Genomic DNA, 25337 nt, shown 5'->3' with positions numbered 1-25337 from the left:
GTAATTATTTTGTATCACCTTTAAAAATTACCTCACAAAAATCCACGGGCCGTACTCTACATCCAAATTCGATAAGAAAGCGGTCTACATAGGCCCTCATTTAGAAGATTGTGGTAGATCAGGGTTCCAGTAAATATGAGTGTTTGGCTATACTGGAGAGAGGCCAGCATCTTATTGTGAGCTGTGATGGAACTCAAATAAGGCCAACACAGTCTGCCATACCAAGTGCAACTGGTTTCTGTGAGGATTACCTGTTTCACTCTTGAAAATGTGAGACTCATAACATTTTCCTTTTGACAAATTAAATCAGAAGTTTGTGATGCATGACAATTTTTTGATCAGACCCAGAAGATCTCTCTTGGACCCAGAGCCCAAGGTTATACATACTGGGCCCCCCGTTGTAGAGGAAAAGGACAGGTGGTCCAACAACCTTCTGTCAGCCTGTATCAGAAACAAAATCATAGATGGGCTTACCATCAGACTAGATTAATAGATTTAGCTGGATTATAGTTGGATTCCCTAAAGTCACCCCAACAAGTTGGCACACACACACACGTGTGCTCGCACACATACACACATTCTCTTAAAAACACAGCTAAGTGAATTTATTGTTTAGATTGGTTATAACCTTAACATTGTTTTTTGAAAAGAAACCTACAAATTCACTGAAACAGTTCTGATTATGAATTGCAAGTGGAAAAAACACCGATATTCACCAGTTATAGTTAGCTCTGCAAACCATCACTTGCATTAAAGGGACGATGCTCTTTTCCATCACTCACCACCCCATCACTGACCACATGCACAAAGATATGAGTGTCAGTGTTAGAATTATGGAAAGAGGAATGGGATAAGAGAGAAAAAAGACTGACTGGACTCCACACTCTGCTGCATGACCTCTGGATATCAAGGTGGTCTGCTGGATGCAGTGGTTCTCTACAAGACGAAGAGCTATCTGAAGTCTCTTGTTACTGAGAGTGCTAAGTGTAAATGGATGTAGCTCTGTGAAGACAGCTCTCTGTGCTTCCATACGAAGCTGGTAATTCCTTAAAAACTGGACATACAGAAAATATTCATCTCAAATATGCATGCGCGCTAGCATTTCCCATTATGGATAACTACCTTAAAATCATAGCTTGTACTTGACTTCTGTAGAACTTCAAAACAACCAATATTGTTATTCCCTGCTCTTAGTAGTTACATGCACACCCTAGACATGACAGTGATAAATAGATTTGCAATAACCCACTCTAAGAACCCTTCCTGGCACTTCACATGGTATCCTTAGGAAAATAATGTACAACCTCAGTCTTAACAGTTCCGACAGATGTTAACGAAATAGTTCAATGTTTGTTTTCATCCACAAACATGATGTTAGGATAGTTCTCTGTATTCCCAATGTTTACAGATCTTGAAAAGGAAAATCTAAGATTCATGTAGTGAGGTGGTGGCTTCAGGAACATTGTAGCATGAATGAATGTCTAGCAAAGGACGCTATAAACCATGAGAAAGTTTTACTCGGTAATCCAAGATGACAGCTGTCTCTTTAAACAACATGTGAGAGTTTGTTGCCTGCTGGGATTCACAGTTTATTCCCAGCATCTTGCCACACAGCACATGCTCCATGCATGCAGCCTCAATCCCTAAAGCACTGGCACTTCATGATGACCGCCAGCCTTCCCTTGGCTGAACCAAACCTAAGCGCGTGTTGATTTGGAAAACCACTTCCCTGCTCATGGCCACAGTAAGCTGTAAGCTTTACACCTAGCCCCACTTCCTGACACAATGCCACTCTCAAAGACTAACCAAGAATCTTTCCAGAGTCATCATTCTCCTTGTGTTTAGTCAAGCAATGATTGGGATATTCAGTCTTTTTACAGTACATTGAGGTTAATTACTCTTACCAGAGTCAATAAATCTCCCCAAAAAGTAGGGGCATATTTACAAGCCCCCTATTGCCACAGGAACATCACTTCTAGGAACGTTCCTGTGGCAAATGTGGTTTTTCCTTACTTACACTTAATGTGGCTTAACGCCGCATTGTAAATGAGGCCCTTTCGTGCTACAGATGGGGCAGGCAATGAGTGTTGTGGTGGGCATTCCGCCACAACACCCATTGATTTTGATGCTGCCCCTATTTACAAGGGTGGCATAAATAGGCAGCAACTCCAAAATTTAGACAGTGGAAAATCTGGTCTTAATGTGGCGAAATGAGAAGAAAGGCTTTACTTCTCCTAATGTTTTCTGAATCAGCATGATTCAAATCATGAATTTGATTACGATTCAAATCAGCAGAATCAAAACACCATGAATGATTGTTTATGTGCAGGAAGGGACACCTTCCTGCACATAAACAAACATAAAAAAATGACGATTTGCAAGGAGTGTAGAAGTTTCAAATCGCCAATTGTGATTGTTTATGTGAAGGAAGGGACAGCTTGCTGCACATAAAAATCATTCTCTCAACGCAGGCACCCTTGCACTATGGTGCAAGGGTGCCTGTGTTGGCGCTAGGCTGCTTAATTGAATTCAGCCCAGTGCTAGGAAAAACACAGGGATGTACTGTATCTTTGTGAATATACCTCATCCCTGCGTTTTTGGAATGGCGTATCGCGACGTTAGAATTTTTTGCTTAATGCGAGACTCCGCCACTCCCTTGAAAATATGCCCCTTTGTGTTCTAACATTAGGTATTGCAGTAGATATGGCTTAGGATGTCCACGGTTGTCCAGCATTAAGAGTTTCCTTTGGAAGTCAGAAACTTCATTTTCGGTCTTTAACTCTGCAGTCAACAAACCAATGCGGCTACTCTCCTCCACCATCGACAAGAGCACTGGCAAGGCGGTCCCATGTCCACCCGGTCATCAACAGCTACAAGGCCCTGTACCCGCAAGCCTACTTGGCAGCTGGCATCTCTTACACAGTTAAACAGCAGCTCATCATGCATTGACTTGGATAGTTACAGACTTTAGACTTGGCACTGAGCTGGTGCCATCTGGACTGCAGAAAGAAAAGCAGGTTATGCAACCACCGATGGGAGACCATTGAACACATAACATACACTTGCCCTGCTCTACAGATAGAACGTAGATATTGGTTCTAGCCAACTTTTTAACATGAGTGATCAGCGTGTGCAGAAGAGCTGTGATCGAGTACATGCAAGTTATTGATTACAGACTAATGGCACACATTGTTGAATTCTTGACTTGTTTGGCAAAGCTACGGGGCCCCTGCTAAATTGATACAAAACCCTAGCAGGGAATCAAATATTATTGGAAATGTAGGACACCGGGCATAGTGTCTAAATCAAATTTGTTGCGAATTGACTCCCATGAACAATGAAAATGTTAATAGTTAAATGACAAAATATACTTGCATGTACTTATACAGCATATATTTGCAAATAACAGAATATCCAAATTTGTATGTTTGTCGTTTTTTTCTTTATTTAATACTCCATATGAATATTGTTAATTTATGTTTTCTTATTTTACAAAAATGAGTTTTTTTATATACATATATTTTTTACAATCGATCAGTTTCTCTATACAAACATGTACATTTATAGACAAAAATGCATCAATACAATCTCTTTATGAATACAGAATAATTCACAAGAAGTACAAGTGAAATCTCGCTGTAGCATGATTAAATGTTCAGATTCAAAATACAGTGCAAACATGTTCATAATTTAGTCATTGCAAACAATGGATATTTCCAAAACACAATTATTTTTTTCTTTCTTTCTTTTTTTCTTTTCTGTTCAGGCTATTAATCTATGAACAACGGAAATACATGGGCTGTAGGTAGACAACGCGTTTCGGCTAGGCCTTCGTCAGGAGCCCGTTCAAGTTTGTGCACTATATACAAGAAATACAATAAAACAATTACAAAATAATAAACCTCTATGTAGATTAAAAAGCCTATTATAGACTTAGGGAGTCAAAATAGCAATCATTATGTTTTTAATGGGAAACTATACATATCAATATGAAAATTAAACGCAGAAAATCCCAGTCTAGGGTCTCTAATCTGACCAAGAACTACACCTATGTCATGATCTTATAGAATTATGAAAACACAGCAATAATGGTCTGAAGGTAATATTAGTGTGAAGATCACTAACATATTGCATATGACTAAGATTTATATAGAAGTTGCATACCTTTTATTTAGTGAAAAATGAGTCGGTATCTGGATGTTCGTAGGTTATCTGTATCAATCCTATGCAATGGTTGTCTATGCCTAATGGAAGCATAAATGCATCACAATTACTTTCAAAGGCCTGGGTAGGTATTGAGTTAATCTACTCGACTATTATTTAAGTATGATCCATATACCTGTTGCTTTTCTAGGCTTGGACCAGGCTTATGTGCTTGGAGGATAATCTTCTTCACTTTATTTTTCTAACATAGATATAATATATCAACAAAAAGGATACAAAAATCAGAGTTAGTATCCTAAAGGATATATATTTGCTGGCTTCAGATATTAAATTATATCTTTATTAGTTACACTATTGATACAATCAGTTCCGCTGTTTTTTTCTCTTATGTACCTATTTTTACTCTATATTTTTAAATTTATAGTAAAATACTGATACTCACTTAGTTAAATATAATCAGTTGGCGTTCAACATCGCTTCTGATAGTGAAATAGAGTCTCTTTTTCCCAAAAATAGATGAAATGTATCCTTTCTTCTTAGCAAAATGCAGGTCTGGATACCTGAATGTAACAAGAGTTCTCAATACAATATGGCCAAACACGCGTGAATTCGTTTATCCTAAATTATGGCACTAGTTGTAGTTTGCCAAATAATCTCATCCTGAGTCAATCCTTCTGTCATATATATCATGCGCTACTCCCTCAAACTCTGTCAATTTGTTTTACATTTTTGTTACTACACTCCTTAGTTAAAGGAATTAGTCGATGTATTTAAACAAACATACCTGAATTGAAAGCGGTACTATGTTTTAGCGGAGTTACGTCTTTATCTCGTTTACGTGGTCGTTTGTCTTCTGTATGCTCGACTCTGTCCATCAATCTAATTAATATCAAACATAGTTTCCTATTAGTTTGCCAGTCAGATGAACTGCCAATGACATCTCACTATTTCACATATGCGTTAATATCTATCTAGAGATTGTAAAAAATATATGTATATAAAAAAACTCATTTTTGTAAAATAAGAAAACATAAATTAACAATATTCATGTGGAGTATTAAATAAAGAAAAAAACGACAAACATACATATTTGGATATTCTGTTATTTGCAAATATATGCTGTATAAGTACATGCAAGTATATTTTGTCATTTAACTATTAACATTTTCATTGTTCATGGGAGTCAATTCGCAACAAATTTGATTTAGACATTATGCCCGGTGTCCTACATTTCCAATAATATTGAATTCTTGACTTGTGCAGCAAAGAAACTTAACGCTCAACCGGCAGTGTCTGCTTAGAACACTTATGTAAAGATGACAGCCAATCCAATCTGGCTATCTGGCAGCCATCTTGCCAATCCCCCTGATCTGCAGTGTGTTGTTTTCAGTGCTCTATTGAACTTTTACCTAAAAACTGTAAATCTGAGTGACTGGATTTTATGAATTATTGGCTAAACATGCAGTTTTACAGTGGTACTTATGTGAATTACTGCACTACTTTGAACGTTTTTGTATGTAATGGTTTCTAGTAACTGTGCATCTATTAATAAAATAAATACATAAAATAAATTTTATCATCATATTGCTCACACCAAATACATTTAAAATGTTTTTTTTTGTTTTGTTTTTCATCATGGATAGTATACTCTACACGATGTCCTTTTGCAATGGCTCATTATTACTTTCATTGTTATTGAATTTGAAAATTGGGCTCTGTTTAAATTTCCTTCTTCCTTCTTCAGTGTGCCTTCTTTCCTCAGGAATAAGGAGATGTGCTACATTTAGTTGCATTTCCATGTGATGAGGCTGATCTTCAAAGGCTAACAGCAGGAGGACATTGTTGTAATTGTAATTGTATTATATAGCGATTACTACTCCTTAGGAGGCATTGAAGTGCTTTTTGGCGAGTAGCTCACTACTCCGGAACCCAAAGGGATTAGTGATGGATTAGTATAGGGAAGTATGAGTATAGTATTAGTACAAGGAGGTAAGAGTTAATTTGAGCGGAGGACATGAGTCTGTTAGTTGGATTGAATAGTGTAATGGAGGGATAGAAGAGGGAAGAATACCAGAAGTGTTAATTGGGAGATCATAGTAGAACATTGAGGTCTGGGATGAGTAAGGGACAGATGAAGTAGGGAAGAGCCTGCAGAAAGGGTTTAGGGAGAAAGAATCAGAGTAAAATTGAGATTTGGGATGATTTAAAGGACAGATAATATGAGTGAGAATTTCGTATGGTTGTTTGGGACATCATAGCAGTAAACTGATGCTTGGGGTGAGCCAGGAGGTGTAGAGAAGGGAGGAGTCTAGGAAGGTCTATTTTGGAGCTCATAGTAGAAGAAAGAGTTTGGGATGAGAGAGAGTGAAGATAGAGGATAAATTGATGTGGTGTCCTACGTTTGCCCTTGTTTGTGTTGGGTGTGTGCAGGGCACAATAGGGAGAGCAGGAAATGTTACTGAACCTGAGACTTACGCTTAACAGGGGCCCACGCTTAAAGGTCTTCTACCCTTGAGGTATGCGATTCCTTCGTAGCTGTGGCACTAACCTTAGGGCAATGCGTAAAGTATTTATGCAGTACCAAAAAAGTAATTAAAATATCAAGCAATAAACCTGGGCACATTTGAGGCCAACTGTGATAAAGCCTTGGTTGGGTACAGCAAGTGGTGTTCCAATAGGTTTCTAAGTCTCACTTCAGAAATAGGGATCACTGACACAAAATTGACAACAGGCAAACTATTGTGTCAAAAATATCGTTCACAAAAATATCGTCTTCCTGTACTTACAATGGTAAGTACAAAAATATTGAAAAATACATATATCACACTAATATTGTTATAAAACATACAAAAATATCATTGTTTTAAATATATATAGTTTAAAATAGTAAATCTTAAATATTGTAATTTATAACATTAATATGATGTAAACTAAATAAATGTAACTAATATTTAATACTATATATAAATGTATACTTGGTTTCAGGGACATTATAGTTAGAAATTTGCATTTAAAAAGCATTAGAAATTTACTGAAAAAACCATAGGTTTCAGGGACGTCATAGTTAGTTGGTCATTTCACTTGTCTTGTACAAAAACAGAGAAATTCGAACGTTGTAGTTAGTAGAGATAACTATAACTCGTGCCCCCACAATGCACTGCTGATGACATCACATATTACATCACTCATGACATGGTCAGTGATATCACTGATGACATCTCAAATGACATCACTGATGACATCATCCAGTGAATATGTGTTTTTGTAAAGTTTAAATATATTTTCTATATGTTAATGCCAAAGTGTTTTGAAGAATGAGTTGGTGCATAAGTGTCTGGGTGGAGGATTTAATAGGTGTGTGACTGACTGTATAAGTTAGTGATTAAATGTCTCATACTGAATGCATGGTTAGTGACTAAACTGTGTGAATGTCTATATCAGTCTCTCAGTTGTTGTATAAGCTGCTGCATGGGTTGATGATTAGGTACATGACTGTCTATATGAGTTACTTATTGGTAGCATAAGTATTTGTATGGGTTGCTCAGTGTTTGTGTGTGTAGGTGGGTGGGCGGTATGTGACTTTCTGCCAACATGTGTGAGTGGCTAATTTACTGGGTGTATGCGTTCAAAAGTGCATGTGGAAATAGCTGTTTTGGTGAGTGAGTGTGTGTATCAGTGTGTTGGTGAGTGAATGTATATCTCACTGGTATATGTGTGAGTAACTACATATGCGAAAGGCAGTACATGTGGGTGTTGGAATGTATAAATGACTCTATGTGATAGTGAGTAATTGTGAGAGTGGCTGTATATATGAGTGTGTTTGTGCCAGTGTTTGTATAAGAGAGTAAGTATATGTTAGTATCTGTATGAATAGGTTAGATAGTGAATGTATAACTGTATAGGTGTGTGTTATAGATTCTTTACATGACTAGCTAGGTGTGTCAATAACTCTATGGATGAGTGACGGTGTATGAGTGCTTGTATAGGTGTATGAGTACATATAAGAGTGCTGTATTGATGAGTGACTGCATGTATGAGTTACTGTATGGGTGAATGAATGAATGTGTGTGTATAGGAAGTAGTCGGTGGGTATTTTAAATTATCATTCCATTCTCAACCTGGTTAAAACAGCCGATATTGCCAGTTTTCCAGCAATAGCTCCCGCCCCAAAAAAAATCCACAAATGAGAGCAACAACTAACGCAAATAATATGCAGAGTAGGCGTTCCTGTACACGAAAACACCACTTCCTGATGTTTTCAATGAGCAGCCAAATCTGCGGGGCGTTCCAAAAACAGGCAATAAGCTGCATTAGCAGTAGGAATGTAACATCTGCCTTTTACTGGTGTAAAGTACCACTACCTACAGTGTGAAAGGGAGCCCAGCCCAGAATCAAATCTGAAGACCAACACATGCCATAGAGCTACTGTTCATGCACCTCTGACACCCAAGAAGGCCACAAAACCCACTGCCACCACCCTCAAGACCTCCCCCGGACCACCCACCCTACTACCACCGAGGTAGTGCACAACAGGACAGCGGACCTTCCAAAAACAGCATGGCCCCTCAGCCACACAATAGTTGAATGTAGCGAGATGTGGCAACCAAACATGGGTGAAGAACGCAAGTCACCCACCAATAATAATGCACACAATACCAAGAGTACAGGGTGACACATTGGTGCTTGCGGCCTGGGTGGCGGCAGCTCTACAACAGGGACACCCCCAGCAATTGATTCCTCATACAGCCCAGGACGGAACTACGCCCAGAGCTCCAGAGTCATTGTTCACAGCCTCATGCAGGACTGGCATACGCCAGGCCAACCCAATCGGTTTACACATACAGGGAGGGACAACAACACTACATGGCCCAGCTTTTCATTGTTGTGATCTGCTGTTCACAGGTCTAGTTGTCAGTACTCCACAGCCACTCCCTGATGGCTGGTTTACACCCACACCACACCCATCAAGCACAGGCGTCACAGGACACGTGACCCTGCCAATGAAAATGACCGGACGCATGTGCTCCACGCCATTCCCATTTAAGACTTGGTGCACCGGATGCACTGCGGCCGGCACAGGCACACCGCCACGGGACGGTGAATTTCGGTCCACTGAGGTAGGGGCATTGTAAGTGCTGAGCGGGTGTACAGCCTGCGATGATGCCCCATCCCGGTGGTCCGGACAGCTGATGTTTTGTGTGCCCTGCTGGACCGCAGTGTAGGCCTGAGCCATCGAACAGCGGGGCCTACCACCACGTGCCTGGCCTCACTGGTCACTGTCTGTCTGTTTAATTCACGTTTATTTGGACCGTTGGTCCTCAAACATTACATATATTTGTTAAAATACATCTAAAATTACACATCCTTAAATACATTAAAACACATCTTAAAACACACATTTTTATAAAACCGTCCATCAATTATATCAGAGTGAGTTATTATGCTAAAACCCATTTAAAAAAGAAGAAAAAAATGCCTTCACTCTTTGCATAAATTTTCCAATGGCAACGGCAATATCTAAATGGCTCATTTCAGTCACCAAAATTACTGCCTGGGTCCTATTTTTAATCTCATATTTCCAAAATATCGGTATTAAAATCATAATTCGAATATCAAGAAACTTCTGGCAATCCATTAAGATATGTAACAGGTCACATGAGGTGCCCAAAGTGCAAATACATCTTCCTGTCTTATCGATCATTGAGCGTTTTACCACATTATTTACATAACAAGGGTTCACCCCAATTCTTACCCTTAAAACCTCTCTTCGTAAATGACAATCGGGTAACCTATCAACGTAAGGGAAGCATTGTTCGTTTTTCCTTGCAGCAGTCATAAAATGTACTGAGATTTTGTTTGAAAGGTAGTTTTGGTCCTGTACCTGCGATATTTCTTTCCCCTGCGTCCTAAGTAGCTTCTTATCAATATTAATCATGTAAGTAATGGGGCACAATTTAAACCTTCATCAGACAACACAACTTCGTCATGATAGCTCTAGTCTCTCTCGCCCATTTTAATTCGCTATTCTGAATTACGTTTTTACACCATTGTGATATTTTGGAGTTCTCACCTGCTCCTAGGCGTTGCCAGAAAAAAAGTAGGGCCATACTGTCTAAAATGCTCCATGAGGTCAGTCCCAATTCAAGTCTTACGGCCTGGACCATTGGCGACAAAGGGAGTGTGAATTGTTTTTTAAAATTTTTCCTTCCTCAACATCCCAACTCTCTTTGCCGCTCAGGTATAACAGTTCCGCGCCATACAGAAATTGCGGGTGTATCATGGCCGAATAGGCTTTTAAAATTGGTCTATCTGGCATCGCACTATAAGCTTTATTAAATAGTTTCAGTCCGCTAATCGATGCTGATGTTCCTAATTTTAGCGCATCTAGGTGGGTATGCCATTTCAAACTTCTTTCAAGCCACATTCCCAGATATCTATATTCTGTGATCGTTTCTACTTTCTCAGCTCCCAAAAACCATGTGAACCCAACTTTCCTCCGGCCAAAGCTCAAGGTTTTAGTCTTGTCCATATTAACAACAAGTTTTTTCTTGCAGTAATAATCATTAGATATATTTAATTTCCTTTGCAGGCCAATTTCGGTTTGATCCATAATCAAAAGATCGTCCGCATAGAGCAAGCATGCAATATGCTTACCATCTTGTTTCGGGCTTGCCCCATTTACGTTCCTTAAGGTCAATGGCAAATCTGTTAAAAACAGAGAAAACAGCAGGGGAGCCAGTACGCATCCCTGCCGCAGCCCGTTCCCAATCTCAATCTTCCCAGATAAACTTCCATCTATGTCTAAGATTATATAGGCCCAGTTCTGGTCACTGAGTTAGTGGAACCGCAAGGGCTGAGCGGGTGTACAACCTGCGATGATGATGGGTGGACTGGTATGTCCTCTCCTCTGCCATGGCAAAATCAAGACGCATGATGTGGAGGGTGCCCTGTCCGCGAAAAGGTGAGCAGTGAGGCCTGGGTGCGCAGGGGCAGGCAGACTCCTCTGGGTGGCGGGAGTGGATGGGGTGCAACAGCCTGGGTGCGCAGCGGCGGGCAGACACCTCTGGGCAGTGGAAGTGGATGATGTGCAGCAGCACGGATGCACAAAGGCGGGACAGCGATTTAGGCGTGCGCAGTCGTATATACTCTGCCATTCCTGATTCTGTACTATGTTTCAGATGTGGGAGCTTGAGGGCTCCACTAGGTCCCGGCACGTGGTTGGAGACACAGCAGTGGCGTAAAGGTGAGCTGTGAGGGTTTTGTCCACAGTGTGGGCACTCACTATCCCTCCTCATCTCTTCCTTTCTCTCCCTCACACTCTTTCTCTCTCTCTTCCTCTCTCTCACACTCTCTCTTTCTCTCTCTCTTCCTCTCTCACTCATTTTCTCTCTCTCTTTCTCTCTCTCTCTCACTCTTCCTCTGTTTATCTCTTCCTCTTTCTCACACTCTTTCTCTCTTACTCTCTCTCACTGTTTCTCTCTCTCTTCGTCTTCCTCTCACTCTTTCTATCTTTTCTTCTCTCTCTTCCTCTCACTCTCACTGTTTCTCTCTTTCTCTATCTTCCTCTCACTCTTTCTTTCTTTTTTCTCTCTCTTCCTCTCACTCTTTCTTTCTCTCTCTCTCTTCTCTCTCACACTCTTTCAGGTGTGTGTCTCTCTCTCTCCTTTGATGGACGCATTCCGCACAATCTTATCTTGCTTTTTGTCTAACAGGCTGTGATTCACGATTGCCTTCCCCCCCACACGGAATTCCCGCCCCTCAGTGACACCAGAGGTGAACCCGTGTGCAGCCTGCGATGATGCGTGGCCATCCTGACAATCAACACACGTTCTGAATTTTGAGCTCTGTTTACAGCGTGTACGCAACACCTGCGAAGGTTGCTTCAGCAAGTGGTGCACCCTCTTACACACACGCCGGTGGCGGAAGGTGAGCAGAGAGGCTTGTTTCTGCAGCAGCGGGCAGTCTCCTCTGTGCGTTGGGAGTGGATAGTGTGCAGCAGCCTGGGTGCACAAGAGCTGACAGACAACTCCGGGCACTGAGAGTGGATGGGGTGCAGCAGCCTGGGTTCACAGCAGCTGGCAGATGCCTCTGGGCAGTGGGAGTGGATTGGGTACATCATCCTGGGTACGCAGATGAGGGCAGACACCTCTGGGCGGCAGGAGTCAATGGTGTGCAACAGCCTGAGTGCGCAGGCCGGACAGACACCTCAGGGCGATGGGAGTTGATGGGGTGCAACAGCCTGAGTGCGCAGGGGCGAAAGAGAGAATTACGCTTGTGCAGTTAGTTGTATGTACTCTGCCATTACTACTTCTATACTATGTTTCAGATGACTAAACTTGAGGGCGGCATTATATCCCGGCACGTGGTTGGAGACACACCGGTGGCAGAAAGGTGAGCTGTGAACATTTTCTCCACACTGTCAACACTCACTCTCCCTCTCCATCTTTTCCTTTTTGTCACTCACACTCTTTCTCTCTCTTTTTCTGTCTCTTCCTCTCTCTCTCTCATTCTTTCTTTCTCTCTCTTCCTCTCTCTCACTCTTTCTCTCGCTTCATCTCTCTCACACTTTCTCTCTTTCTCTCTTCTTTGTATCTCACTCTTTCTCTCTTTCTCTCTCTCACTCTTTCTCTCTTTCTCTGTCTTCCTCTCTCTCTCACTCTTTCTTTCTTTCTCTCGCTCTTCCTCTCTTTCTCTCTCTCTCTCTCCTTTGCGGGATGCATGATGCACCATCTTATCTTTCTTTTTGCCTTGCAGGCTGTGATTCACAAATTGTCGAGGGATGACACGCCATACCTGTACCTACTTTTATTTGTTCTTTTGTTTAAATAAAATGTTTTATATGTACATCCATAAATGACTAAGATTCTTATTTGTCCAACCTCACAAGCATCTTCTTATTAATAATTGTACCGCAATAGCCATTTGTTTACGTTCCAGATTCCCTAACGAGACTGTCACATTTGTTTGTGGGGGGTGGGGGTGAGGGTTGATGCCAGACAAGCAGCTGCTGCTGGGGGTGTCGGAGCAGTGTTGGGTGTCCGACCTGCATGATCGTTGGCTCCATTGCATCTGTTCTCAGAGATTTGCGAGCCAGCGGGCTGGCTCATAGATGAAGAGCTGTGAGCTGACTGGCTGACTCGCAGAGGGAGAGCCGCGGCCCGTCAGTTCGTAGAGGGAGAGCTGAGGGCCAGCTCGCAGAGGAACAGCTGCGGGCCGACAGGTATAGGGAAAGGTGCGGGCCGTCCTCTTCCAAAGGGATAGCTGAGGAACAGTGATGTGGAGAGAGGGAGCGTGAAGGGGGTATCTCGCAGAGAGAGACCTGCGGTATATTTCCAGTCTTGGCTTCACAGATAAAACTGCGGGCCCGAGAATTCGCACCCGAAGAGCTGCAAGCCGACCGGTGGTTCGCAGAGGGGGACTTGCGGGCCCATGAAGGTTGTTGGGGGTATGCTGGTGATGTGGGAAGAGGGTGCGTTACCTGCTGATGTGTGGAGAGGCAGCGTGAAAGGGGTATCTCGCACAGACAGAGCTCTGGTATATTTTCAGTATTGCCTCGCAGAGGTAGAAATACGGAGAGTTACAAGCTGACGGACTGAATCACAAAATGGCTGCCAACACTTCCTAGTCTCAACAGTTCGCAGCCAATGAGCCGCAAGCTCGTGCTCATAATGCCTCAACCAATCAAATGTCAGAATTCTCAAATATAGATATCTGTACAATATGATATTTCTCAAAAACCCCATTTAAACAAAAGCGTGCTTTCTGGACCACAACCTTTCTCCCTGCCAAATGTGTCATGTCCACTCGCAAAGAGGCACAGCAGCGTACTAGCTCGCAAAGGTAGAGAGCTGCGAGCCGACTGACTGCCTTCTAAAGGCATAGCTGCGAGCTGGTGATGTGGGCAGAGGGAGCGTGAAAGGGGTATCTCGCACAGACAGAGCTCCGGTATATTAAATTGCCCCCGGCACCTTTGTTTTATATTTTCACTCGATGCGAGGCACAAGATGGCTGCTAACACTTCCTGGTTTGAAGTGTTAGCAGCTAATCAGAGGACACTTCCTGGTTTGAAGAGTTAGCAGCCAATCAGAGGCAAGCTCGTGCTCGGGAGCTATGCTCCGCCCAGATATATGTATTTTTTTCCTATAATATCTCAAAAACTACTAAACGGATTTACACCATTTCAACAAAAGCGTGCTTTCTGGACCAAGACCTTTCTCCCTGATAAATTTGGTGTAATTCCGTTCAGCAGTTTGACCTGTAGCCTTGTCTAAAGTTTCCAATGGAAAATGCATTGAGAAAACACGTTTGGAACCCTCCTTTTTTCTCAGCCCCCCTTTGACCAATCACCCCCAAACTTTAAAGATAGGAGCTGATCAAAAAAGAGAAACTTTTTAGAAAATTTTATAAAGATTCGTCAAACGACGCCAAAGTTATAAGCACATGAAAAAATGCTTTTCCTATGGAAACGTGGTCCTAACTATAACTATCTACTGGCGACCGCCAGTAGATAATATAAATATAATGTAGCACTATTATAATAAATGTATATTTTACATTATATTAATTATTTTAGTTATTTTTTAAAGTTACTACAATAAAAAGAATGTATATATATATATTTATTACCTACTGGCTGTCGCCAGTAAGTAGATATAGTTAGGACCTATTTTCCATAGGAAATCTGCAACATTCTATTTGGAATAACGTTGGCGCCGATTGACGAATCTTCGTGAAATTTTTCAAACTTTTGTCCAGCTCCGGTCCGCTCCTATCCTGAAAATTTCACGGTGATTCATCAAGCTGGGGCCGAGAAAAATGGGGGGTCCCAAAACGCGTTTTCCCCATGCATTTTCCCATAGGACCTGTTGACGCAGCTACAGCCCGAACTGCTGAACGGAATTACACCAAATTTGGCAAAGAGGTAGTCCTCAGTTCAGACTGGTGCCTTTTGCTTAAATGGTGTAAATCCGTTCAGTAGTTCCTGAGAAAATCAAAAGTAAAATCATTGATATATCTATGGCCTCGGAGGATCCGCGCACCCTCCCCATACCCAGCGCTCAATCTGCCGTGCACAAGCTGTATTCTAATTGGCTGTCAACACTCCAGATCAGGAAGTGTTGGCAGCCATCTTGTGCCTCGGTAGAACCGAGTCACAAGAAACCTATAAAACAAACGCGAAAAATGCGAGAAGGGGGCAGGGTAGAAACACCCTGACCCCCTAGGTCTGCTCAGGGCCTAAAAACCATTTAAAAAAAAAAAAAGGTGAGATTCGCGCACCCAGCGTGAATTTCGGCCGAAAATTAAAAAAAAGAAGCGCGGGGCTCTTTTTTTAAAAAAAGTGTGAGGGGGTCCCAATCCCCCCACACTGCCCCGGGGACCGCCACCCCCCGGGGCTCAAAGATAGTATATGCAGGGGGGCTCACGGCCCCCCGCAGCCCCGGGGACCGCCACCCCCAGAGCTTCATGAAAATGGATGGGGGGGCTCGCAGGCCTCCCAGCCCCGGGGACCGCCACCCCCCGGGGCTTGAAATGATTTGGGATAGGGGGCTCTCAGGCACCCCCCGGGGCAACTTGTCAGTGTGGGTGGGGGGCCACACGGCCCCCCTCCTGGAGCCTTGAATAGGCCCTGGGGATCGCCACCCCCCAGGGCCAGCTCCTGCAGTGTCCCGGGGTGCTCACCCCCGGGACACTGTAGTTTGCAATGACAGGGCGGGAGCCTTGCGGCTCCCGCCCTGTCATTGCAATCTGCTTTGCTTCATTGAAGCGAGAGCAGGGAAACCTGCTCTCGCTTCAATGAAGCAAAGCTGATTGCTTTTCCACATGGGGAGCAGCATGTTAGCTGCTCCCCGTGTGGAAAAGCAATGCCGGCTCCCGCAGGACGCGTGGAGCTGGCTGGGACCGTGGGGGGATTGGGACCTCCCCACGGCCCCCAACAGAGGCCAGGCCCCGGGGGATGCGGTCCTCGGGGCCATAAGTGGCCTGGGAGGGGGGCCACGTGGCCCCCCTCCCATATTAAATAATTCAAAAAAACAAAAAACAATGGCCGGCCCCGGGGTATGGGGTCCCCGGGGCCTTAAAGTGGCCAGAGGAGGGGGGCTACGCAGCCCCCCTGCATAAAAAATAAAACAATTGAAAACAAGGGCCATGCCCCGGGGGATCGGGTCCCCGGGGCAAATTATGGCCTCGGGAGGGGGGCCATGCGGCCCCCTTCCCAATTTTTTTTTTTTTATAAACAAAAATTGGTGGCAGGCCCTTGGGGATGGGGTCCCCAGGGCCAAAAAAATGGAAAAAGAAGCCCTCCTTCTAAAAAAAAAGAAGAAATAAAAAGAACTGGATCGGGACGGAGGCCACGCCCCTCCTTACACCACTCTGCAAACGCGCCCCCTGGCACGTTTCCTTTAAATACTGGGGGTCCCTGGGGGCCAACTAGCCCACCAGGAACCTCCAGTATGCGTCAGGGGGCTGCGTTGCAGAGAGGTGTAATGAGGCCACGCCCCTTTTTACACCTCTCTGCAATGCAGCTCTGTGGCGCTTACAGGGGACCTCAGGATTCAAGGGGACTTAATCCCCCAACTTAAAACGCGCCACGGAGCATGTTTGCACAGTGGTGAAGGTAGGTGGCGGGGCCTGAGGTGACACTGTGCAAACACGCCCTGTGGCACGTTTTAAGTTGGGGAATTCATCCCTCTGCAATCCAGAGGTCCCCTAGGGGCCAACTAGCCCACCAGGTACCTCCAGTAAGCGCCACGGAGCTGCTTTGCAGAGTGTTGTAAAAAGGGGCGTGGCCTCTGAACACCTCTCTGCAATGCAGCTCCCTGGCACATACTGGAGATACCTGGTGGGCTAGTTGGCCGCCAGGGGACCTCAGGATTCAAGGGGACTTAATCCCCCAACTTGAAACACGCCACAGGCACGTTTGCACAGTGGTGAAGGTAGGGGGCGGGGCCTGAGGTGATATGTGTGCAAACACGCCCTGAGGCGCGTTTTAAGTTGGGAGATTAATTCCTCTTCAGTCCAGAGGTCCCCTAGGGGGCAACTAGCGCACCAGGTACCTCCAGGAAGCGCCACGGAGCTGCATTGCAGAGTGTTGTAAAAAGGGGCGTGGCCTCTGAACACCTCTCTGCAACGCAGCTTCCTGGCGCATACTGGAGGTACCTAGTGGGGTAGTTTGCCCCCAGGGGACTTCTGGATTGAACAGGAATTAATTCCCCAACTTAAAACGCGCCACAGGGCGTGTTTGCACACGTCACCTCAGGCCCCGCCCCCTTCCTTCACCATTGTACAAATATTCCTCTAAAATCAGCCGAAGTATGAATTCCAATTTACTCACCTGTTATCAGAAGAGAACCCAGTGCTGCATCTTTTAGCCCAGCACTGACCCTGAAAAGTAATTCTAAGCGTTCATACCAGTAACTTGTATTTCGTTCCATAGGAATCCATTGTGTGGTTTTCACCAGAAAAGTTTCTAAGTGTTCATTTTTGAAACTTACAAATATTCCTCTAAAATCAGCCGAACTACGAATTCCGATTTACTCACCTGTTATCAGGAGATAACCCAGGGTTGCGTCTTTTAGCCCAGCACTGACCCTGAAAAGTAATTCCAAGCGTACTTACCAGTAACTTGTATTTCCTTCCATAGGAATCTATTGTGTGGTTTTCACCAGAAAAGTTTCGAAGTGTCCATTTTTGAAACTTACAAATATTCCTCTAAAATCAGCCGAACTACGAATTCCAATTTACTCACCTGTTATCACTAGAGAACCCAGGGCTGCATCTTTTAGCCCAGCACTGACCCTGAAAAGTAATTCTAAGCATACTTACCAGTAACTTGTATTTCCTTCCATAGGAATCCAATGTGTGGTTTTTACCAGAAAAGTTTCTGTCTATTTTCACAAACTAAAAATATTCCTAAAAAATCGTCTGTATGACTTAAACACATTCTTTCAGCTGTTTACAGGAGATTGGCCAGTGCTGGATCCAGGATCCACCACTGAGTAAGAAAAAGTAATGATAACACTACTTACCTGCTAAGTGATTTTCTGTCATAGGATAACTTTGGTGATTCTATGTGAAAAAGTTTCTAAGTGTCAACTTTTAAAATACAATAATATTCCTTAAAAATCACTACTGTAACCAAAAGGCGTTTACTCAACTGTTTACAGGAGATGTCCAAGGACTAAATCTAGGATCCAGTCCTCTGGTTAGAAAAGTAATCCATAAAGTAACTAATTGCATCTGACTAGAAATTCACATTGAGCTCAATGTTGCATTGTGTTTGAAATTGTGTTGCCCATTGCAACAACTGTAACTACTGTACTTAAAAGTCTATTGCCTATTTGCAAGGTATTTAAACTAAAGTAATTCATTCTGAGAAAGTATATTTTGTATTGTAATGTATAATGTAATTAAAAAAATAAAATATCTAAAAATAAACAGTTTACAAAATGTAGTAAATCAGTATCAAAATAATCAGTATAACAATTAATACATTAAAAATTGTCATTTACAAAACCTTTGAAATTCACTGAAAAAATCATAGGTTTCATGCCTGATATAGTTTGGAATTAGCATTTAAAAAACCTTTGAAATTCACTGAAAAAACCATAGGTTTCAGGCCTGATATAGTTAGGAATTAGCATTTAAAAAACCTCAGAAATTCACTGAAAAACCAATAGGTTTTAGGGGTGTTATAGCTAGCTGGACATTTCACTCGAACAAAACCATTGAAATTCCTCCGATATAGTTTGTTGTACTAACTACATCTCGCGCGCCCGAAATCCACTGCTGATGTCACATATTACATCATTCATGACATGGTCAGTGACATCACTGATGACATCTCAAATGACATCACTGATGACACAACTGATGACATCATCCAGTGAATGTGGTTTGGTTCGTTATTTAAATATGTATTATATATCTAGCAATTTGCATTGAAGAATGAGTGGATATATAAATAGAAGTATCTGGATGTAGGATTTAGTAGCAGTGTGATTGACTGTTTACTTGACTAATTTATAGTGTCTCACTAAATATATTGGATAGTGACTACACTGTGTGAATATCTGTATCACTTTGTCATTTGTTGTTTAAACTGCTGCACTAGTTGGTTACTAGCTATGTGAAAGTCTATATTATTTATTGATTCGTTAACTGAGTATTTGTATGGGAGAGAGAATGTGTGTGTGGTTCGGTGGGGGTTGTGTGACTGCCCAAAGATGTGTGAATAGTTGATTCAGTAGGTATATGACGTTAAAACTACATGTTATAACAGTTGTTTGGGTGAGTGAATATCTTTATGGGTGTGGCGATGAGCAAATATATGTCTCAATGGTACATGTCCAACAAACTAGAAAAATAAAAGCCAGTGTATGTGTCAGTTGTTGTATATAAATAAGTATACATAAGACTCAGTGATTGTATGAGTGACTGTATGGATAACTGTATACTTGTAATAGTGTTTTTATAACACACTAAGTACGAGTTATTATCTATATGAATAGATGAAGTGGTGTTTTGATAAGTGTATAGCTAAGTAAAAGTAAGTATGATCCATTGTTTGCATAAGTGAGTAGGATGACTTCATAAGTGATTAGGATGTGTGCTGGTGTGTGTAATGTCGATGTAGGTGTATAAGTATATTTGATAGTGTTCTATTGATCATTGACAGCATGTATGAGTGAATCTATAGGTAAGTGATTGCATGTGTGTATAGATCTAGGAATCACTGAGTGGGTGTTTAGAAACTTGTATTGGTGCGTCAATGGTTTTAAATCTGGCACTCTGTATTTTACAGTGAGTGATGAAAGGTTATACTAGTGTATGATGAGGTGTATCTGATTGTCAACGTGGATGATGTCATTTGAGATGTCATCAGTGATGTCACTGACCATGTCATGAATTATGTAATATGTAACATCAGCAGTGGATTGCAGGCGCGCAAGATGTAGTCATACAACTAACTATATCGGAGGAATTTCAATGGTTTTGTTCGAGTGAAATGTCCAGCTAGCTACAACACCCCTAAAACCTATTGTTTTTTCAGTGAATTTCTAAGGTTTTTTAAATCCTAATTCCTGACTATATCAGGCCTGAAACCTACGTTTTTTTCAATGAATATATATATGTATAACACAAAAGTGTTGGGAGGCTGCATGCAGTACGTTTAGCCACTGGCAATAACTTGGGGTAGCCCTCCAACCCATTGTTCTTTGGCTCACCTTGTTACCTCACTTTAGACCCAGCCTTATGCAAATCACGGGCATGCAGAGGAGAGTGCCTTTTCACCTATCCTGCGCCGTATCATGAAGCCTGTGACCAAGGCGCCGTTGCTGTGAAATGCGTATGGCAATGAAATGCATCTGAATGAAAATGACGGTTTCTGTTAATTAAAGAATCAGTGGAATTCATCTGCTTTTTGTGTGCGAGTGCGTCTTCAACTGGGGATATTTTGGTGATTGTATGGGTGCCTGAGTGTGTGTGTGGGCAGGTGGGAGGTCTGTGACTCTGTGCATTGATGTGTGAGTGGTTGATTCACTGGGTGTATGGGTTCAAGATGGCATGTGGAAACAGCTGTATGGGTGGGTGAGTGTGTGTATGGTATGTTGGTGAGTGAATGAATGTCTCAGTGGTACATGTGCAAGTAACTACATATGTAAAAGGCAGTATATGTGAGTGATGGTGTATATAAATAACTATATGTGAGAATCAGTAATTATGAGAGTGGTTGCATGGATGAGTGTGTATTTGTATCAGTGGTTCTATAAGAGAGTAATTATGTGTTAGTATCTGTATGAATAAGTGAGGTTGTGTCTGTATAACTGTATAGGTGAGTAAATGGAAGTATGATTGATTCTTTGCATGGCTCACTAAGTGTGTGAGTAACTCTGGATATGTGGCAGTGTGTGAGTGTCTGTATAGGTGTATGAGTGCATATGATAGTCTTGTATTGATGAGTGACTGCATGTATGAGTGCCTGTATGGGTGAATGAGTGGATGTTTGTGTAGACCTAGGAATCAGTCAGTGCGTATTTAGTAACTGGTATTGATGTGTCTATTTTTTTGAAAATGGTAGTCTGTATTTTAGAGTGGGTGTATCAAAGGTTATATTCAGGTGTGAGGAGGTGCATCAGATTTTCACGTGGATGATGTCATCAGTGATGTCATCAGTGATGTCATTTGAGATGTCATCAGTGATGTCATCAGTGATGTCACTGACCATGTCATGAATGATGTAATATGTGATGTCATCAGCAGTGCATTGCAGGGGCGCGAGTTATAGTTAGCTGAACTAACTATAACGCCAGAATTTCTATGGTTTTGTACGAGTGAAATGTCCAACTAACTATAACGTTCCTGAAACCTATGGTTTTTTCAGTTAATTTCTATGTTTTTTTTAAATGCTAATTTCTAACTATAACATGCCTGAAACCTATGGTTTTTCCAGTTATATATATATATATATATTTAAAAAAATTTGAATAATGTTTAGTTAGGAAAACTATATTCATTCTTTTTTTTTTTAAATACTGGCTGCGCGCATTCCGGTAGCCATTTTGAAAAGTCACGCTGGGGTTGCGACTTCGGCGTAATTTGTAAAGTATGAAATATCTTGAAATTAATTATAAATAAAAGTTTTCCTTTAAGTGTTTGTCTAAATTTATTAATAAAAGTATTTTTAAAGTATTATTTTCAATATAATTTCAACTAAAAATTATTTGATTACTATTGGATTCGGAGGATAGGAGGGATGGCAATTTTGGTCGATCTGTTTTGCAAGATTTTTTGGTCTAGCCAGATGAGGTACGGCTTGAGGATTCTATTCAAAAGGTGAGGAATTAACAGGCAGAAGTATCCATCAGAAGAGCAAGTTACTTACCTTCGGTAACGCTTTTTTTGGTGGATACAGTATGTTATGTTATGTTAGTAAAACTTATATATAGCGCACGGCTACCCAAAGGTGTCCCGGCGCTTGCTACAGTCCTCCTAACTGAGGTTCCGACCAGAGGAATTAAAACAGCCATGTTTTGAGTGCTTTCCTTAAAGCAAATAGGTCATTGCAATTTCTTAAGCTAAAAGGAAGTTCATTCCAGGCCTTAGATGCCCCAACGGAAAAACTTCTGCCTCCCTATCTCGCTCTCTTTGTGGTGGGTACTACAGTGAGTTTTGCTGCTAATGAACGTAATGAACTTCTGGGCACATATCACTGGAAGTGTTGCTTCAGATAAAATGGGCCTGTATCCTGAAGCGCTCGAAAAACGAAACAAAGGTATTTAAAAAGTATTTGCTTTTTTACCGGCAGCCAGTGAAGTTTTTTTATTGAGCTCGAAATAGAAGCAAATTTCGGGGTTCCCGTGAGCAGCCTGGCAGCTGAATTCTGGAGCATCTGAAGTTTTTGTAGACTGCGCTCATGGATACTTAAGAAAAGACTGTTACAATAGTCAAGTCTTGACATAATCAAGGCCGTAACCACTGTACGCTTGCAATCAGCCGGCAGAAGGTTTCTGAGTGAGTGTGTGAGTCCCTCCTGAGGCGGAAGCCGGGAGGTTGTTGTGCGCTGTGACTCTGTGACCATTTTATATACTTTATTGCCTCTATTTTCGCCGCATTTTAAATAAAGCGCTTGATTTCTTTGCACATTGCACATCGTTTTAATCTGCTCATAATTTCAAACTCGACGTGGTCTCCTACCTAAATTGTTTTTCCCCGCACTGCCTTGCTCCCTGAGCCTAACTCTGTCGATTTTGGGGCTGGGAGGCTCTCCCTCGAATCGGCAGAAGCGCGGCGGCCATTTTGGGTAGGGGAAGCGTCCAGTCACCAGCATAAAAGGCAACGGTCATGTCTCCGCGCAGCGTACGCGGTCAGCGGATGCGCCGGATCTGCGCCGGAGTCGTGCCCGTCTGCGCCCGTCCGCGATCAGGACGCGGCCGAGGCCAGGTACTCTGTGGAAACCCCAACATCTTGCTTCAAAACATATAGTAAGGAGTCTCTTTTTTCGATACAACACAAATGCTGTGCTCTCACTGTTTCTCTTCAAAGGGACTTAGCCCTATATCCAGAGTTGGGCATACCTTGCAATATGCTGAATGACACATTGATCCCTTGCCCCTTTGATCAGCCGCCGTCTCAGGCCCCTAAAGACACCAGCTATTTCTCTATTAAGGCTGGCCTAATTAATTGTCGCTACCTGCCTAAACATTCTCTTGATATCGCCCAGTCTCTGATGGACAATAACTGGGATTTACTTTTTCTTATGGAAACATGGCTGGAGGATGAATCTAATCCGTCTTTATGCCTGGCCATTCCCCCGGAATATAATATCCTATGCGCCAATAGAGCGGGTCGCAATCGGGGAGGTGGGGTAGCTATCATTTATAGATCCCAATGGACGATCTCTTCCTTCCCTTACACACAAATTGAACTGATTGAAGCCCTTCCCTTCTGTATTAAATTAGCTGAACACACCACACTGACAGGGCTACTGGTCTATCGCCCTCCTAAATCTAAGGCTTCCTACTTGGCTACATTTTTGGACTATGTCCTTCAGGTTAGCCTACGCTATGCCAATTTTACCTTACTAGGAGACCTAAATTTACACGCAGAGGACTCTTCTGACAAGCTTTGCCTTAACTTTCTTTCTACTTTAAAAGATGCTGGATTAAGCCAATTGGTTTCTCAACCTACGCACAAAGCTGGTCATACTCTTGATCTTGTTTGCTCGAATTTCTCAAACATCCTGATTGAGGATCCCTATCCGGTGATTTGGTCGGACCATTTTTTTTTATCCCTTTTGCTATTCATCTTTGCCAGCATGTGAGACCTAGAATTCTCCCTAAGGCGGTAGGACGTAATTGGAGTAAGATCTCCCCTGACAGTGTTGCCCTACATCTTGTAAATACCACTCCCAAAGAGGCCCCTGATTTAGATTCACGCCTGACTAACCTCAACTGCTGGGTCACCTCTGCTATTGACTCGCTCGCTCCTATGCGACCGATTAAAACCTTTCGAGCAGCTCCCTCCGCCCCATGGTACTCCGACGAGCTTCGGAAATATAAATCTTCTTGTAAGCTGTTGGAGCGCCAGTGGAGGTCATCCTATTCTATTGACACAAAACTTAAATATAAACTGGCCCTCAAAGAATACCGTAGGAAAATAATTGAGCATAAAAAACGTTACCTGGAGGAGAAAATTAATAGAGCGCATGGCTCGGCCAGGGAAATTTTTAACACAGTGAAGACTTTCACAGATCCCTTGGCTCTTAAACAGTGTCTTCCAGTCTCTCAGGCCCTTTGCTCCCGCCTCTCTGACTTCTTTGAAGACAAGATCGCGAAGATCTATGACACCTTCCCCAAGAATAATGATCTAGGGAGTGATACGCCTTTACCTGACCGCATCGAGTCTTCTTTCATCTTTTCAGACTTTGAGGCAATCTCACTGGAACACTCACTGATGGAACTGTCTAGATGCCGCTCCGGCTCACCACTTGACCCTTGGCCAGCCAAGCAATATAAATTATTGGCCTCTTTTCTTAATCCCTTCCTTAACTACATCTGGAATGACTCGCTCAAAACCGGAATTTTCCCGGAGTCTTGGAAACATGCCCAACTGGTCCCGATTTTAAAGAAAGCTAATACAGATCCTAATGAGCCGGTGAACTATCGACCAATTTCTCTGCTCCCAGCCCCTGCCAAGGTCCTTGAAAAGCTAGTGCAGCAACAACTGGCAGGTTTTCTTGAATCCCACGGCCTACTTCATGAATCCCAACATGGTGGTAGAAAGGGCCATAGCACTGAGTCTGCCGTTATAGAAATGGCCGACTCTGTGCGGTGGAAACTGGATGGGGGTTCCAGAGCGGTGCTGGTGCTGCTCGACTTGTCGGCAGCATTCGACACCATCTCTCACCCCATCCTGATTGACCGTCTTCGGTCGAAGGGCATTCAGGGGAAGGCCCTGGAGTGGCTGACCTCTTTTTTGTCTAATCGCACCCAGGCAGTCTATACTCACCCTTTTACCTCTGTTAGCCGTACCCTGAAATGGGGTGTCCCTCAAGGCTCGGCTTTGAGCCCACTATTGTTCAATGTCTATTTTTCTCCTCTGGCTGAACTCATTGCTAGGTCGGGCATCATAGCTACTTCCTATGCAGATGATATTCAGCTGCTTTTCTCCTATGA

General features: G+C 42.7%; 1 protein-coding gene and 1 long non-coding RNA gene across 3 annotated transcripts in view; both read left to right on the top strand.

The window, feature by feature from the left end:
• LOC146809019 (uncharacterized) overlaps nt 1–25337 on the top strand; it is a 314049-nt gene that overhangs the window by 191930 nt on the left and 96782 nt on the right. The gene's annotated exons all lie outside the window — the stretch shown is intronic.
• LOC146809020 (uncharacterized) lies at nt 11764–12963 on the top strand. Its single transcript, XR_014966308.1, has 3 exons — nt 11764–12090; nt 12491–12555; nt 12919–12963. It is a non-coding gene; the product is annotated as an uncharacterized LOC146809020 (long non-coding RNA).

The sequence above is a fragment of the Triturus cristatus genome, chromosome 7 (assembly GCF_964204655.1).
Source record: "Triturus cristatus chromosome 7, aTriCri1.1, whole genome shotgun sequence".
Lineage (NCBI taxonomy): Eukaryota > Metazoa > Chordata > Amphibia > Caudata > Salamandridae > Triturus > Triturus cristatus.
Note: the sequence above shows the minus strand (reverse complement) of the source record. Positions and strands in the feature narration are given on the sequence as shown.